Source organism: Corvus hawaiiensis, chromosome 10, assembly GCF_020740725.1.
Source record: "Corvus hawaiiensis isolate bCorHaw1 chromosome 10, bCorHaw1.pri.cur, whole genome shotgun sequence".
Taxonomy (NCBI): domain Eukaryota; kingdom Metazoa; phylum Chordata; class Aves; order Passeriformes; family Corvidae; genus Corvus; species Corvus hawaiiensis.
In genome coordinates, this window is record NC_063222.1 from 22,262,257 (window position 1) to 22,277,752 (window position 15,496).

General features: G+C 39.3%; 1 protein-coding gene across 7 annotated transcripts in view; it reads left to right on the plus strand.

Annotated features, from left to right (window-relative positions):
• The window catches only part of TBL1XR1 (TBL1X/Y related 1), a 109,760-nt gene that overhangs the window by 68,094 nt on the left and 26,170 nt on the right, over positions 1–15,496 (plus strand). For 5 of the 7 annotated variants that reach the window (XM_048314189.1, XM_048314192.1, XM_048314193.1 and 2 more), the window contains exon 3: positions 2,767–2,834. The exons of the other annotated variants lie outside the window; for them this stretch is intronic. The gene's annotated coding sequence lies outside the window, so the exon portion shown is untranslated. The remainder of the gene's footprint in view (positions 1–2,766; positions 2,835–15,496) is intronic. 7 annotated transcript variants of the gene reach the window in all.

A 15,496-nucleotide genomic window follows, 5' to 3' on the forward strand; every position in this document is an offset into this window, starting at 1 on the left:
AATTCCTACTCTCTAATTAATTTTGCAGTGGGGAAGTATATGTCTATTTTTACAGATGGTTTTTAAATGCATAGATATTTTAAGCTGCAGAGGGAAAGATTTCATGCTCACGATGCACAAATTCTTACGGAGTGTGAGCATTTTAGTAACAGACATAGTTGTTAAGCTTGCCTGTTAACATCACGTAAAATGTTGGGTTCCTGAAATCCTGCACATTTTTGCACTGTTTTCTGTTCTTGTCCTCTCCCTGAGGCTGGTAAATCTCTTCAGTTCTTCCTCTCTCGTTCTTCCTCTCTCGTTCAACTTTTTTTTTTTCTGTAATGAGACTTTAGCTTTACAGCTTGATTCTCTTCAGATTCCTGAAATACACGTAGATAGGCATCTTGTAAGAAAGAAAAATAAAATACTAAGTATGTAACTATGAAGCAATCCACAGCTGAAGAGTAGATATGGTAGGGAAATTATGCCCTGTGATTATAGGTGAGCACCCTGTGATGTGCTTCATTTCATCATATCACTTGGTAGGAATATAATTAAATGTGAAGTTTTTATCCTACATTTTTCACTGTATGTGAAGGGTTTTTTACTACAAATTCTATTCACATCACTAACATACATAAAATACCCCAGACATATACTCTTTATGCAGTGTGTCTCTGCAGCACATGCAATAAATTTTACTCTTATTTATTAATTTGAAACAGATTAAAAATACATGGATTTTTAGAGGACTATCTGATGGTCGTGTTACGAGCTGCAAGTGCCTGCAGAAGTAGCCGACTATCAGGATCCATCTGAAAAAATTGCTTTTGTTGCTTAGTCATTCTTAAAAGCCCTGTTAAGTTAGGCCATGCATTTAATTGTTGCTGTTCCCTCAGCCCTCTCCATGCCATGGCTAAGGTAACTGTGAACAGGTTTCTTGCTGTTGTAGAGAGGTTGATGCAATGGTGAATTTCTGGTGTTCAGTGTGTTTTGTGTTTTCTGTGTGTGCTCTGAAGGGTGCTGTGGAGAGGAAAGGAATTCCTCTTAAAGCAGGTTCTGTTGAGGGTGTGGTGGTTCTCTGCTCTCCTGTAAGGCCTCTGGGTTCTTTCTCTTGTTTGGCATCATTTTGGGGGTAATTTCAGTTATTTACTTGAGCAGAGTTTGTTGCAAATGAATGAAAAATCCTTAATGTAAACATAAAGTGTACAAGGTTCAAAGCATAAAAGTTGAAACTTACTGCTGTCTTGTTTGTTCACCCAGAAGGATCAACATCCCCTTTTAATGACCCTTTGCACTTAGAGTTAAAATTTTATAAGCTTGTTAAACTGTGTTTCTGATGATTTTTTCCCAAATTAAATTTTAGCAATGTAGCTGGCATATACAGTTAAGCTTGTAGAAATGATCAAAGCAGTATGTAATACCCTAGCAGAGAATTAAAATTACATTAATGGAGGGTCAGGACCTTTTCAGTTAGTTCTTGTGAATTACTGTCAGTGTTACAGGGAGGACCAGGACACTTTTCCAGTCCAGGGTGGTGGTACCATGGTTTTCGACACTACTGTCCATTTGGCTGTCAGAGGCTTTTCAGAAGGAAAAGAGGAGAAGTTTACTTGATTCTCTTGGGAATTGAAACATGGAAAATGATTACTGACCAAAATACCCTGTGGTTCCTCAATCAAAAGAGGAAAAAACATTTTCAAGTCTTATTGAGCTTAGCAACAGGCTAAATAGCAGAGAGTTTCTTCGACGTCAGTGGTTGCTTTTAGGATGATGGAAAGTCTGAAATGCTAAGTCCTGTTTAAGGCATGTGTTGCTTTCCTTGGTTTTAATCCTAGTATTAAGGAGGTGCTTGGGAAGTTTTAGTGTTATTTGTAATGTATTTTGTCAGCCTTTGTAGCTGGAGTTTAGTACTTAGAAAATTGTTTGCTGTTTTCCAGATCCTCTTCCAGAGGGCAGAGTTATCTGTTTTACTATTGAGTGTATCCTGCTTCAAACAGCTTTTTTTTGATATGTGGATTCTTTTCCTGTGGTGCCCAGACAGTGTTCCTGTGCTTCTGCCTACAAATCTTCTCCTTAATCCCTTAGTTTACATAAGATCACTTTCTAATGATTTAATCTGTAATGAATATTGGTGGTAGGGATCACCATGGTACACAAATACAGAATCAGTAATTATTCTGATCACAGGTGTGCAATGTATTTCTAGGGACTGTTTAAATTTTGAAGTTGCCTGTAGAAATTAACTTCATGAGGGTATTTTAAGGATTGTTCATATAACACACTCTTTATAATTTGTTGATGTGAAATTCTGCTCCAAAATGGTCACTTTTGAAAACACTGGATTGTTTGATCATGGCCTTGTGTTTCCTGGTTTTCATCTTGCTATTGAATCATTTTAGTATGCATTGGTTAACCCTGCAATATCTATTGCATCAGTATTTACCCCTTTGTAAACTTTAATCTGGAGTCTCATAAAGAACAGAAATTCCTTTGAAGCTAATATGCTATTCTGTGGTGGAGATTTGCTTTCAACTTAGAGTGAGAAGAGGATAGAGTTGAAACTGTGACTGTAATTCGCTTTTACAATAAATTCCATGTAAATAATCAAGGTCTCTAATTTTTTATGTTTATTTTCTTAACTAAGCATATATTGTTATCAGTAGGAAACTGAATGTTGTTTTAATTCTTTCAGTAAAAAGACTGGTAGAAAAATAGCTTTTATCCTTTTTTCATCCTTTAAAATAAATATTGATAGAAACTATCATAATATGGTTTGTGTTACAGGTGGTGTAATACCAAGGGCTGTACTGCTGCCACATCACAATTTTGTGGGGTTTCAGAGAGTAGTTCTGGTAAGGACACTCAATGATTTATCTATTTATTTGTCATAAAAGTGGACTGTAGTTTGGTACAATTTAGTATTACGTGCATTTACAGTATTTGTTAGGTATCAGTTTCTGCAGTTCACTGAATCCATACATTAAGTGTTCTTTTATTCAGTGGTCTTTAACAGCTCCTTTTGGAGCTGTTAGTGTCTCATGTGTAAATCCATATTCATTTTGTTGAGAGTTATGGTATAACACATCAATTGACGGTATGGAAGTATTAATAAATAGACCTTTTGTTAAAACACATTGTAAAAACTATGTTGTCTCCTTGAAGTGTGGAGTCACTATTGCCTTGGTGTGTATCAGTTCTTAAAAAAGGGTGGAAAATTACTGAATTTTGATTATAGTGTGTTTTTTTCAAGTGCTAAAGTCTTGTCTTCCTAAAGGAAAACATGAGTGTGTGGTTCAGAGGGCAAATATCCAGACTGTGTGCTGTTATTATTGTCTTCTTAAATGTAATGTGCACTCATGATTTTGCAGTTGTTTCCTTTGAATGTATGTAACTGCAATCCTTCTATAATTTCTTTTGATTTTGGAAACTTTCTGTAAATATATTTTCTTATCTCTTCTCTATGGCTAGAGTTACAAGGGAGATGAGATTACCTATGCTTATTCTTAGAAAGGGAAAAGGGAAAATTCCTTGTGCACCAGGCCACCAGCAGCCATGCTCAAGTATTGTGCAAGAGCACAATTGAGCATTTGTTCTTTCAGCCGGAGATAACTGAGACCACATTGGTATCTGTAGCATTTTTAATATATACCATAATTTAACAAATGTCTTGTGGGTGTAGCAGATGTCTTTTCTTTCCCCAGCACCCCCCCCCCCCCCTTTTTTTTTTTTTTTTTTTTTTAAATTCACAGTCCCTTAAAGTTTTTGGCAAGCTCTCCTTGTGTGCCTCTCTTAGGTCTATGGAGGGCACTCAAAGATAGAGGGAATTTGTTTTAACAACCCTTATCTTGCAAGTAGACCCCCACAAGGTAGAGAAGGATATTGCTGATGTTCTTTGTGGCCTTGCAGGGTAGTGTTGGGCTGGCTCTACTCCAACACATCACTTAAGCAGTTGAAGGCAGTGGGACTAGAATATGTTTAAATGTTCTTCTGGATTGATCTCTGTGTGTACTTTCTGAAAACAAGGTGGAGTCCACAAGAAATTTTCAATGGGACTCTCTGGTCAAGCTAAGAAACAAATAAGTTCTTTATGTGCTGGAGATACTGAGGAGAGAGAGGGATGTCCTTGCTTGAGAAGCCTCTGGACTGATAAATAAAGGAAGCAAAAGGTGCTGGAAGTTGTGAGTGAATAAAGACTGAAGCCATTTTCCCTTTTGTCATTGCATTTGGTTGGTTTATCTAAAATAATTGGTCATGGTACTACTCACACTGTGTGGTTTCCAGCCCTGTAAGTACATAGTGCCTCGAGCATGCACCAGCCATGCATGTAGGCTTACTTTAGAGTTTCTAAGTCTTGGAGTGGCAGAAAATGCGCTTTCAGATTTACAGGAGAGAAATGGCTTTGGGAAGGTTTGAGTAGCATCACTCAAGAATGTTAAATGGCCATTCTGCAAAGTAAAAACATCATAGCTTTATAAATATTGTAAGAAAAGAAAGATGATGGGAGCTCTTTGGAGTCTGAGAAATACTGAAAATTTTTCAAAACGTTGTGAGCAATTTGTGCAGTACTTATTAAAGTATAATGTCATCTGGAGAAGTCATGGACTTCTCCCTCTCTATCATCTCTTTATTTTCAAATAATGCTCCCATTACTGGAAATGGGTGAGCAGAATTTTACATGCATTGAATCTGTTTGAGGTAAGGTCAAGGTAACCAAAGAGAGTGGGTTTCTTTTTGTGAAAAGCCGTCCTATCTAATTTGTTTGACTCTGAACCAGGAGAAGCTGTTACTGTGATTGGTTAATTCTGAAAAAAACAGAGTAGAGGTCACTTGTGGGACAAGCTGAAGACCATTTCAGTGCAGCTGCCTGTGTAATAGTTGCCTGCAGTTACAAGACAGGGTGTATTTCCATCTCTGCTAATGTTTTAGCTTGACTCAGCAAAACTGTTTTCTCTATACAAAGCTATGATTGTGTTTCCAACTGCATCAGTGGAGGAGCAGTTTAATTCAAAATAGCACCTTCTGATGGAGGGGGGTCCTTATCGGACAGATGAGGTATTGTCAGGTTTTGAATAGTTTGCTTCAAAGGGGATTAATTAAAAAATTAGTGAGAACAGATGTCTGATGTTGGCCTGAGCAGTCAGAAAGAAGAGGAAATGTCCTGAGTTTGAACTTTTTATCTTAATTGGACCCCTTGTGACTTTCAGCCCATTTGATAAGAATTTCTTCAGTAGATTCTCCTACTGTACAAAGTCAACAGCTTTAAATTTTAAGGTTTTTATGTGTGGGTATAGGCACTGAGGCAAGTTTTTGCATACAGCTTGGAAGGATGACTCCTTCACAGAACAAAAACTTTATATACCACAGGCTGCTTTAGTATAGCTTTTTTATATCCCATGTGCTACACAGAAAAGCAAAATAGTGTTCCTTTAAACTACATTTTAATATATTTTTGAATGTCATTACATATTCTTCTACAGGTGTGTTCAGGCTCCTTTTGCCAGTTAGACCTTCTGTAGAGTGCCAAATTAGCAAGAGGACCATTTGGTATGCTGCTTTAATCTTCTAAGATCAACAATGTAATTACTTTTAGAGATGCAGGTGACTTTGCAATGTGTAGGAGCCGTCTGGGGCTGTGTTACGGCAGGCACAATCATCCAATCTCTGGGAATTTTTCCTTTACAGTAGTATAAATATGCCTCTAGACTTAAGCACTGATGAAGTATCAGAACTTGGCATTTATTCAAAGTTGTCCTTAGTGTGGGATAATTTGAGTTAGGCAAAATATTCCAATTTCTACAGGCAAGGAAAGAAGCTTGTTTTTATTTTTTAGGGCATTCTGTAAAAGAAAAGACTGCTCTTGATGATTCAGATATTGGAACAGTTCCCAGTGGGGAAAAAAAAAGGGTATATTGCAGGGTATGGAAAATCTGGTCAAGGAGGCTGATGACACTGACCGTGTTGTGTGCCTTTTCCACATATTATAGGCATATCATATCAGCATACATGCTATTCTTAATATTCTGCCAAACAACCCTTGGTACAGCTTCATTTTGAGAAAAAAAAAAAAGCAGATGCTGAAGGCAGAAGGGGAATCAGCTAATGTCTAGACAACTTTTGGAGGCATGAGTGAGTTTTTCATCAAATATATATATGCTTGAAGGGAAAAATCAATACGACTTCTTATTGAACTTTGGGTATAGCTAATATAGATGGAGATGTCTCTGCCAAAATACACAGTACTAATGCCTAGACAGTATAGGTTTTGCTCATGAAAACCTCCACAGTCAGATTTGAGGTATGGTGCAGAGTAGGATAGAGAGATGCAGAGATGGAATGTCTGCGTTGAGGGTGGTGACTGTAGCAGAAACTGAAAACTGTCTAAATCTAGGGAAGAGGTACTTGCAGGCTTGGAAAACAATCTGGCCATTTTTGCAGAGTTCCTGGGGATGAGGTGGTTTTGTCAGAGCTGCCTGTGTGCCCACCAGGGTCTCGTGTTGTGCAGTTGAATGTCCAGTCTCACAGTGGGGCTGGACCGAGGGAGTCACTGCACTGCCCCTCTCATTCTGTGGTTGTCACCCCACTGCCTCCTGGGCCCTGTGCAGGAGGCAGTGACAGCCCTGAGGGACCATGAGGACAGAACAGAGGCCCAGGAATGCCCAATCTTTCATTTTGTAAAAGTAAAGCAGCACTCTGCCCTAGTGACTGACCCCAACAGACCCTTCCCCACCACCTTTTCCAGAGCTGTCTCAGGAACACGCTCCTTCCTCCCGGCTGCCTTGGCAGCTCTGAGATTTCTGCTTTATTCCTCTATGGCTTCGTGATAGATCACACCAGTATTGCAGATTGGCATACAGAGCAGTGAAAGGAGAAATGGGAATTTTTACACTGGTCTCACATTCCTGTTATTTTCAGTTGCAAATGGAAAATAGGATGAGTATGGTGATGGTGCTGTGTCACTGCCTAGGACAATGAATCAGTGCTGTCTGCAGCTGCAGTTGCTCGTGTTCATGAGTGGCCATGCCCGGGGTCTGTAGCAGGGCTGGGATCATGGGTATTAAACCCCTTCTGTAATATTTGATTTAACAAACCAGAAGAGCTTTGCCTCTTTGAATACCAGAAATAATGTTTGTCAGACAGTGCTTGTTTCTTAATTTCTTTCATGGCTTTTGAGAGATGGGTCTTGGTAGGAAGTAGCCACAAAAGTCAAGAACTTCACATCCTATTCTTTGTTAGAAATAATTTCAATATGGCATCCAAGTGTTCTAGGTGCTTCTGGAAAATTTAGCTGCCTAATTTCAAAGTTCACCTGAAATTAAATCTTGAGGTGCCAAAGTAAATACAGTTGGTTTCTGATCCACTTCATCGGCCCTTTATCTGAAATAAATTTCTGGGTGTTACATTTGTTTTAATTAGTACATCTTCTTTCATTTTTTAAATGAGGAATGTCTGATTTAGTGACTTTTTTCCCTGCTAACTGGTCTTTAATTAATAAAAAAAACCCAACTAGGTGAAGATGGTTTCATAATACCCTTTTGCACCTGATGTTGTTTGCACTGGTAACTGATTTCTGTAATTTATCCTCAGACACTGCAGTTTGATTATTCCTGAACAAAAATGGGCTGTAGCTCTAAGATGGCTTCTTAAAGACTCAGAGCTGTGGTTTTTCACTTTTTTATACTGGTGCTGCTTTTGGTTTTATTTAAGAATAAGATGGTGTGGTAGGTGGCATTGGTAGAGTGGTATGAGGAAAGGAGGCTTTTTTTGCAGATTAGCAACCAGTAGGGCAGGGATAGTGCAGGAGTGTAGGAGTAGAAATAGCTCATGGAGATTCACACGTATTCTGGTTTTGCATTCATGTGACCAATTGCAGAAACACGTTATCTGTGACTTTTGGTTTTGCAAAAAGTGGGGGGTTTTTCCGCTTTTTTAAAGATCCTCCACTCATAATGGTTATTTACCTGCAGATTCCCACAGGCTCGTTTCAGGCTGCTTTAGTGAACAGAGGTGGATGTGAAACTGCTTGGGCAAAGCAAAGAGTTGAGTTTTTAATCTGAGGGTAAACTTTCTTAAGCTTTCTTTAGAACTCCATTCATACATAATGCTGCAGTCAGTCGTGAGTTACATGTCTTTAAATCTCTTGAGGTGAACATATTGGGGCTAGAAGAACTTGTCAGTTTACATTTAATTTATTCCAGGCTTTAGGATATGTTTCATGGCTGTGGAGAAGTTTGAATACTAAATATGATGAATGTTAGCCTATATTTTCAATACCAAATTCTGCTGGCCAACTGCATTAGATTCTCAGCATGTTTAATATCCGGGTAAATGGAGAAAAGCTTGTTTAAAGTGCAGTGTATTTCTGCTATTAATGTTCACAAGTACCAATCTACTTGTTTGCCATCAATCCACAACTCATGAGTAATACTGACCTTGTTCTAAGAAGTCAGAAGTATTCAAGGTTTTTTGTTTAAAAAATCCACAACAAACCCTTGCATTGTTAGTATAATTAATTCATTGTTTTCCCTGTCCAAAGGGCAATATCTTCTTTTTCTTCATCCCAAAGTTAAAAGTAGATAAAGAAGTCTGGCCTCCTCTTCAGAAAGCAGCAGGTCCCAATGTAGTTGCTCATGAGCTGATTCTGTGATTAATGGCCACTAAAGCTGGAAATTATCTTTCCTTGTTAACAGTTGGTATTTTCTTGGCTTGAAATTTCAATGAATTGTAACTAAAGGATCTTCTCTGTGTCCTATGGGGTTGTTAGGTTGGATTTTTTTCCATTTTTCTCACCTCATTATGGTATTCCCTCACAGGGGTTTTGTGTGTCATCCTTAATTTTTCAGAAACACAGGACTCAGAGCTGTTACTGTTCAACAAGACATCTGCTTCAGGAAAAGAATTGGCAGCTTTTATGCACTCACAAAGGAATTTCAGAAAAATTATTTGTTATTCCCAAACTAGATGCTGCCAGAGTAACATAATTCCAAAACTTCTTTTCTCATGGGAAAGGCATAAAAGACTAGTCTTAACAATGGGGAAATAAGCTGGGTTTATTTGCGTTTAGAATGGATCAAAGCCTCTTCAGGACCTGTTCTGAGCACTGAGCACCTCATTACCGTCTCTCTCTTTTTCATATGTTTATATCCCCAGCACTGCCAAAGCTGTGCTGTGCCTGATAATCCCTGATCTTTTCTGAAATAACGTAGGAGTCAGAAAAGATGCTCGCACACACAGAGAGCATCCTTCCACTCCAGGAAATGCTTCTCCTGCTCTATTTATGTGGTCAGTATTATTTATGGAGTAGTTCTGTTAACTTCTTATGCTCAAAATAATACCTGCACTTGAAAATAACTTTGTAGGTGCTGAAAAAGCTGAGGTGAGAGTGTTCAGGCTTAGACACGAGGGGCAGGGTAAATGAGGGAGCGGATCCTTTGTTGGAAAAAGTCATGTTCGTGGAGCTGTCTGTGCCCAGACCGATGCATGTTTGGTTTTAATTTGCTTGTTCACTAGGAAAGAGGAACCAGTCCCCAAAGATATGCAGAAATTTAGTGTAGTTACCCGAGTAATGATATCAACTTTAATAAAACCCAAAAATATAGTGTTTTGCAAAAAAGCCTATTCCAACACCGTGAGGCAGGGATGGCCACCAATGAGTGTTTGCAGACTTGGACTCTAGTAGAATTCACTGCTCTCAGAACTGCCAGGCAAGGGCTGCTTGGATCCCTGCAGGCTCAGCCTTGCAAGTCCCCAGTCACACCACAGAGAACAATTTGGAGCTTTTTTATTTTGCTGTTGGTTGTGCAAAAATTCTAGGTGTGCAGTATGAAATCGCCCTGAGCAGGGAGGTGCCCAGGTAGTGCTGTGCTGAGTTGTAGGCACCAGCCTGGGGCAGAGAGGAGGTGCTGGTTGGCTCTGGCAGACCTGCTCTGGTCCCAGTTTCAGGTGCTGGGAACTCAGAGCAGAGCTGTGCGTGGTTACTCTGTGCAGGTGCCACTCCGAATCACCCCGAGTTCTTGTTGTTATGGCAACATTAAAAAAACTTCCTTATCAAGAGTGAGGGAACCCATTCTGGTAAATACCCTGAAGTGAGTCAGATGAAGGCCTTTCTCCTGCAGGCAGTTCAGGACATGACTCAGGGCACAAGGCTAAACAAACAAGGACAAATAAAAGGAACAGGGTTTACTTGGACTAGAAAACACTGTTGTTGATGATGAATTGAATTTTTTTTTTTTTTTTTTTCAACCAGCAGAATTTATTTCTGCAAAACATTAGCAACTTGTGTTGTAATGGAAAAGTAGGGAAAGAAGGACATAGAAAAAGAAGTGATTGAAGGAGATACAGATAAACTCAATACTCTGGAGAGCAGATGGAGAGATGGACTCAGGAGTGCAGAGTGTGTGTAGGCAGTGCATGGTGAGGAGGTGAAAACCAGGGCAAATGCGTGACCACAGGCTCGAGATCAGATGTCAGATCAAGAGATGAAAGCTGGAAGATGGATCACCAGCTTGGGAAAGATAGCAAGGGCAGTGGACAGAAACTGCAAAAGGGTGACAGTGCATGAAAAGGGGAGGGAGCCCATACAGCTGTATGAAAACATCCCCAGTCAAGATAGGGCTGCTTCTGCTGTTGTACCAGTGCAGAAATACCTTTCCACAGCTGCTTCTGAGAACTACATCTGCTGTTTTATTACCAGCAGGTAGCAATGTAAATATTTTAATCATAACAAATAGAATCCATGCCAGGCTACACAGTCACTAATCACCGTTCTACAATAAGATTTACTGAACACACAAAACCCCCCCCAAAAAAACCACAGACAGCTGAGAACTGGCTAATTACAAAAGTCTGCCCAAACTTCAGTGGTTTTCCATGGAGAAATAAGTAGTGTTAGTTTGAGAATGAATCTTGTTTTGTAAGCCATCAGCATCCAGCAGCAGCGTAGTGAAGAACTGTGTCACTGTTAGTGCACCAGTATCCATCAGCTCAAGCAATTGATGTAGATGTAATCACTGTCTCTAATAGAAATAAAGTCAGGGTAATGGAACATTGTCACAGGATCAATGTCTCCTGTTTTGAAAATAAACCCCCTCAGCTTTGCTTTTGCATTTATGTACCAGCAGGCGACCACATCATTCAATTCAATTGACACAGTCCCTCAGAGCCCTGAATGATGTATTGTGGGAACATCAGGAACAACATATTGGGGAGAAATGGAATGTTCCTGATCAGACTTACAGGCCATGTTTTTCAGTAGGTTTTTTAGCAGTGAAAATGAGAATAAATCAGGTGAGAGCAGAAACTTAGCATGGTATGGAGATTTTTAACCCCGTTTAACTGTTAATTTCTCTAAGTTCTGGATCAAAAAGATTGAACCACAGGAGTTGTGTTTATTTTCAGTGGTGGTGTTCACAAACAGAAAAGCATTTTTGGACCTTGCCCCTCCCCACCCTAGTCTCAGCAGAAGCCCTTGATAGGGCTCATTTTGACTGACTCAAGGGCTCTTCTCAATCTGTTATTTTCTCAGAATTTTTTACACAGTTTGATCCAAGCGAGGTTTAATGGGTGTGCTCCCACATGCATCCATAATTAATTTCTTGCAAAGGCTTTTTAATGCAGCACAGGAGATCAGCAGCCATACAGTTGCATACTTAAAATCAGATGCGTGCCAAAAAGGCATATACAGGATTTTAAACAATGTTGCAGAAAAGGCTTTTTCCAGTTTTCCCCTTTCTTGGACTTGATTCCAGCAGCTGTTCTGTGTCTAGATCCAGGCAGCATTAGCAGGCTCCTATTTTAGCACTTGGTGAAGCCATTGAATAATTTCCAAAAGCCTTCTTGAGACAGGGTCTAAAAGTTTGACTGCAGAAATGTTTATTTATTGGAATTGGGTGTTCCTGAAGGACTGTAACTCTCTCTAAAGGGACATCCTTCAAATGGCCTAAGAATGGAAGCTGCAGAGCTTGTTTGATGTTCCCACTGTTCCTGAGATGGCCCCTCCAATAAGACAATTTTCCCTTTTGAGGGACAGATGGACAGATGTCTCTCCCAGGAGGAACGCCAAGCATTTGTCTGGTGCTTCCCTCTCCATTACAGAGATATATTTAGCACACAGGGCCCGGAATTTGGACCTTGCAGGTCATCTTGAAGTAATCCATACTGGCCAAACCTACACTAGTGCTCCTTCAGGTGACTGTGCCAGTTCTGGTCATCAGTCAAGACCCATCACTTTCTAATCAGTTTGACAAATGCCACATTTCCAGTTTTGCTGCCATAAGCATCTGTCCAGCTTCTGTGTGGGTAGGACAGTCTAACCCTGAAGGTCATCCCGTCAAGCCACAGATTATTCCTTTCTAAAATGCCTTTGGTCTGGATTAAACAATTGATCAAGGAGAATTTCATAATGTTTAGCTGTATTTCCTGGTGTGTTCTGATAATTATATAAGTATTGAAAGATGATGGTGGTTTCTTTTGAACTACTGTGTGTACTACTAAGTTTTCATTTAATCTCGGTTTGTCTCCATCAGGGAGCTTGAGCTCTGTGATTAAAAATCCTTCACTAAACAAGATGTTTGGGCTTGGGATCTTGTGGGGAGTCAGAGGGGGATGGCTTTCATGGAGTAATCAAAAATGAGGCAGGACTTACTGCTGGAGGTTTTACTGCATGTTCTGAGCAGCTGAGTTTGGCTTTTAAGTTTTAAAGGAACATATTTGCATCTGCAGAAGGATGTATCAGGACTAGCTCCATTTCAACAAGGTTGTAATTGTCATGCAGGAGAGTTGTGCCTTTAAAGAGATGTCAGAATCACAGAATGATTGGCGTTGGAAGGGACCTCTGGAGATCCTTTAGTCCATCTGTCTATTTTCATTGTTACCCAGAGAGTTGCAAAGTCTTTAAAATACTAATAAACAATACCTCTTTGCTATTCTGATACAGGAAATAAGGAGAAAAATCTCCCCCAAGCATCATTTCTTCTGGTATTGCATTATAATAATGAAAAGAGAAAACAATTTAAGAACCTAAAGTGTTGAATAAAGTGTCAATACCAGAAATATCCCTGTATCTTTAGTCAGCCTAGGGATTTACAAAATGTGGCTCCCAAGAATCACTGCAAGATGCCCTATAGCTGTCCAGGAAGATGTATTTTCAACTCTAGAAAGCACAGAAGTGTGCAGCTTTGTAGCCATAGCCCTGGAAATACAATACTGGGTACACTGTCGCTTGTGTCTGTGCTGTAACATCCGGAATTCCAGCCTCCTGGGTCACACAGCATATGACTTTGGGGAGGAGATTGGTAGTTCAGTAATTAAATACTACTTTGCTCTAGGCAAAATCAACAAATGGGCTTCATCTGCAGCATATTTTGTAACAGTACTCAGGACTGTGCTGCATTTTTCAGATAAGTAGACAGTAACTTACTTTTAGCCAAGGTTTTGGGTGGTTTTGTGTTTTGCAGTGGGTTTTGTTTGGTTTTTATTTTTTTCCTTCTCTTCCCTTTCAGGGTTGTAATTCTTTTTCTTCAGAAGATTTCAGGCTAGCTTTGTCATCTTGTATTCTTCATACTCTCAAATTGGCATGGAAAGGCAGAGACTGTTGCCATAAATTAGGTCACTAAAGCTGAAGTACAGAATACAAATATTTATCGCCTGAGCTAAGGAAGGCAATTCAGATGAGGAGAGGAAAAGTTATTTTTTTTTCAATGTTCAGAAGTTAAGCTGTATTCCTGAGGTTAAAAGCAAAGCAGTAGAGTTAAACAAAGAACATGAGAAGCATCTCTTGGTTTAAATTACTAGAAGGAAAACTAGCAAAGCCTGATCATATGAGAAATCATTAAGAAGGTTCGTAAGATAGAATTACAGATTTTTTTAATGCAAGTGCACATCTGACATATTATTAAATCTTACACAAGAGGACATTTAAATAATAGCAGTTTAGAGGCACAGGTAAAAATGCAGAAAATGAGAACACTTTATTTTGAGATATTACAGAAAAAACGTAGGCATTTAACTTGAAAAAATATTTTTGTTTTAATTCAGAATGTTAGAAAAAATTCCTAACTGCAGATTGTCAGGTGGTAGGAAAACTTTACTAAGTGTTCAATTGTATTGTTCCCAATACAATATTGGCCCCCATCTCTCAAGTGAAGATGTGAAAGGGCAAATAGGAGTGTTTTGAGCAAGTAGTTGGTACACTTAAAGAAAAGTCAACTATTTTTTTTCTTTTTAGAGTGTGAGAAAATGTTCATTTTTATTGAAATTGGTGTCTAATAAATTCTTATGCAGAAGGATGTACAATACAAGTCATACACTGCATGTTTGATATAAAGGAACCACTGGCTTATGAGCTTTCCTTCATAGAAAGCATTTCTAAAGGGCTGTGCAGAACTCTTCTTTGGATGTAAACTTAGGAATTTCATCAGCCTTTGGGGGTAGACTTACCATGTCTTGGGGAAGAGGCTTTGGAGAAAGCTTGAGTAGAACAGCAGCCACCAGGAACAGTGTTTTGTGGTTTAAATCTCCAGTTCTGCAGGCTCCTCCCATGGTGGCTTTAGTATCTGAATGAAGTCCTGCTGAAACCTCACACATCCAGGAGTCTGCCTGGTCTGAGTGGTTGGATTGAAACAGAACCCTTTGCTCTTTTTATTTTAATCATCATGGCTATTAAAAACAAGAAAGAGTCTTAAGCAACAATTAATAAATTGGTATCAGTGTCTATGTGCACATATGCTAGCAAAATATTTGTCTGGATTTCTTGCAAAAGAGGAAAAAATAAAAGCTCTAATGGCAATATTTTTGTTGTAGGGGATTTATTGTTTCTGTAGCCAGACTTCTGTTTTCCATGGATAACTGTAGCAGTCTGTTTATGTCTGAACATTAAGCATTCTTCAGAGCTACCCAGAGCATTAGCTGCTCCCTTTAACATATCATATTTGGTATCAAACTAATGATTGGTATGTTTTTGGGGAATTACTATTCACAGCAGCCTGCCAGGTTTTCCTGTTTTCCTACCTAATGAGAATGTGTTAGAGCCCACCTACAACTGCAGAAATATCACTTTCTTAGGCTGTTATTTGATGATGCAATAGCTCTAATTGTAGTGTAACTCCAGTGTACATTATCAAATGGTGATTAAGAGATACCCAGTAATAATCTGATGTATAAACTTTCTCTGCCAGTTCAGGTTTGTCTGAAAAAAAACCACTAAACAACCAAAAAACCTATTAGGCCAGGAGCCATTATCGGGTGGCATCTGTTCTCCAGCATTTGGCATGAACCTGGATGAGTACAAAGCTAGCACAAACATGTGGAGTGGAATAATGATTTGTCAGAAATACAACCAGGTTTGCACTGTTGGCACTGATTAGCCTGCAGATCTGGTGCTGGTGAGAGTGCAATTCGATCTCCTTTTTAATGGATTTTACCTGTAAATTTTACCCCAGGTATGAAGTGTGTGAATGGCCCTCAAGGGACAGAGGTGCTGGGGTGAGACCTGCCTTGGGACAGGCACAGAAACACAGGC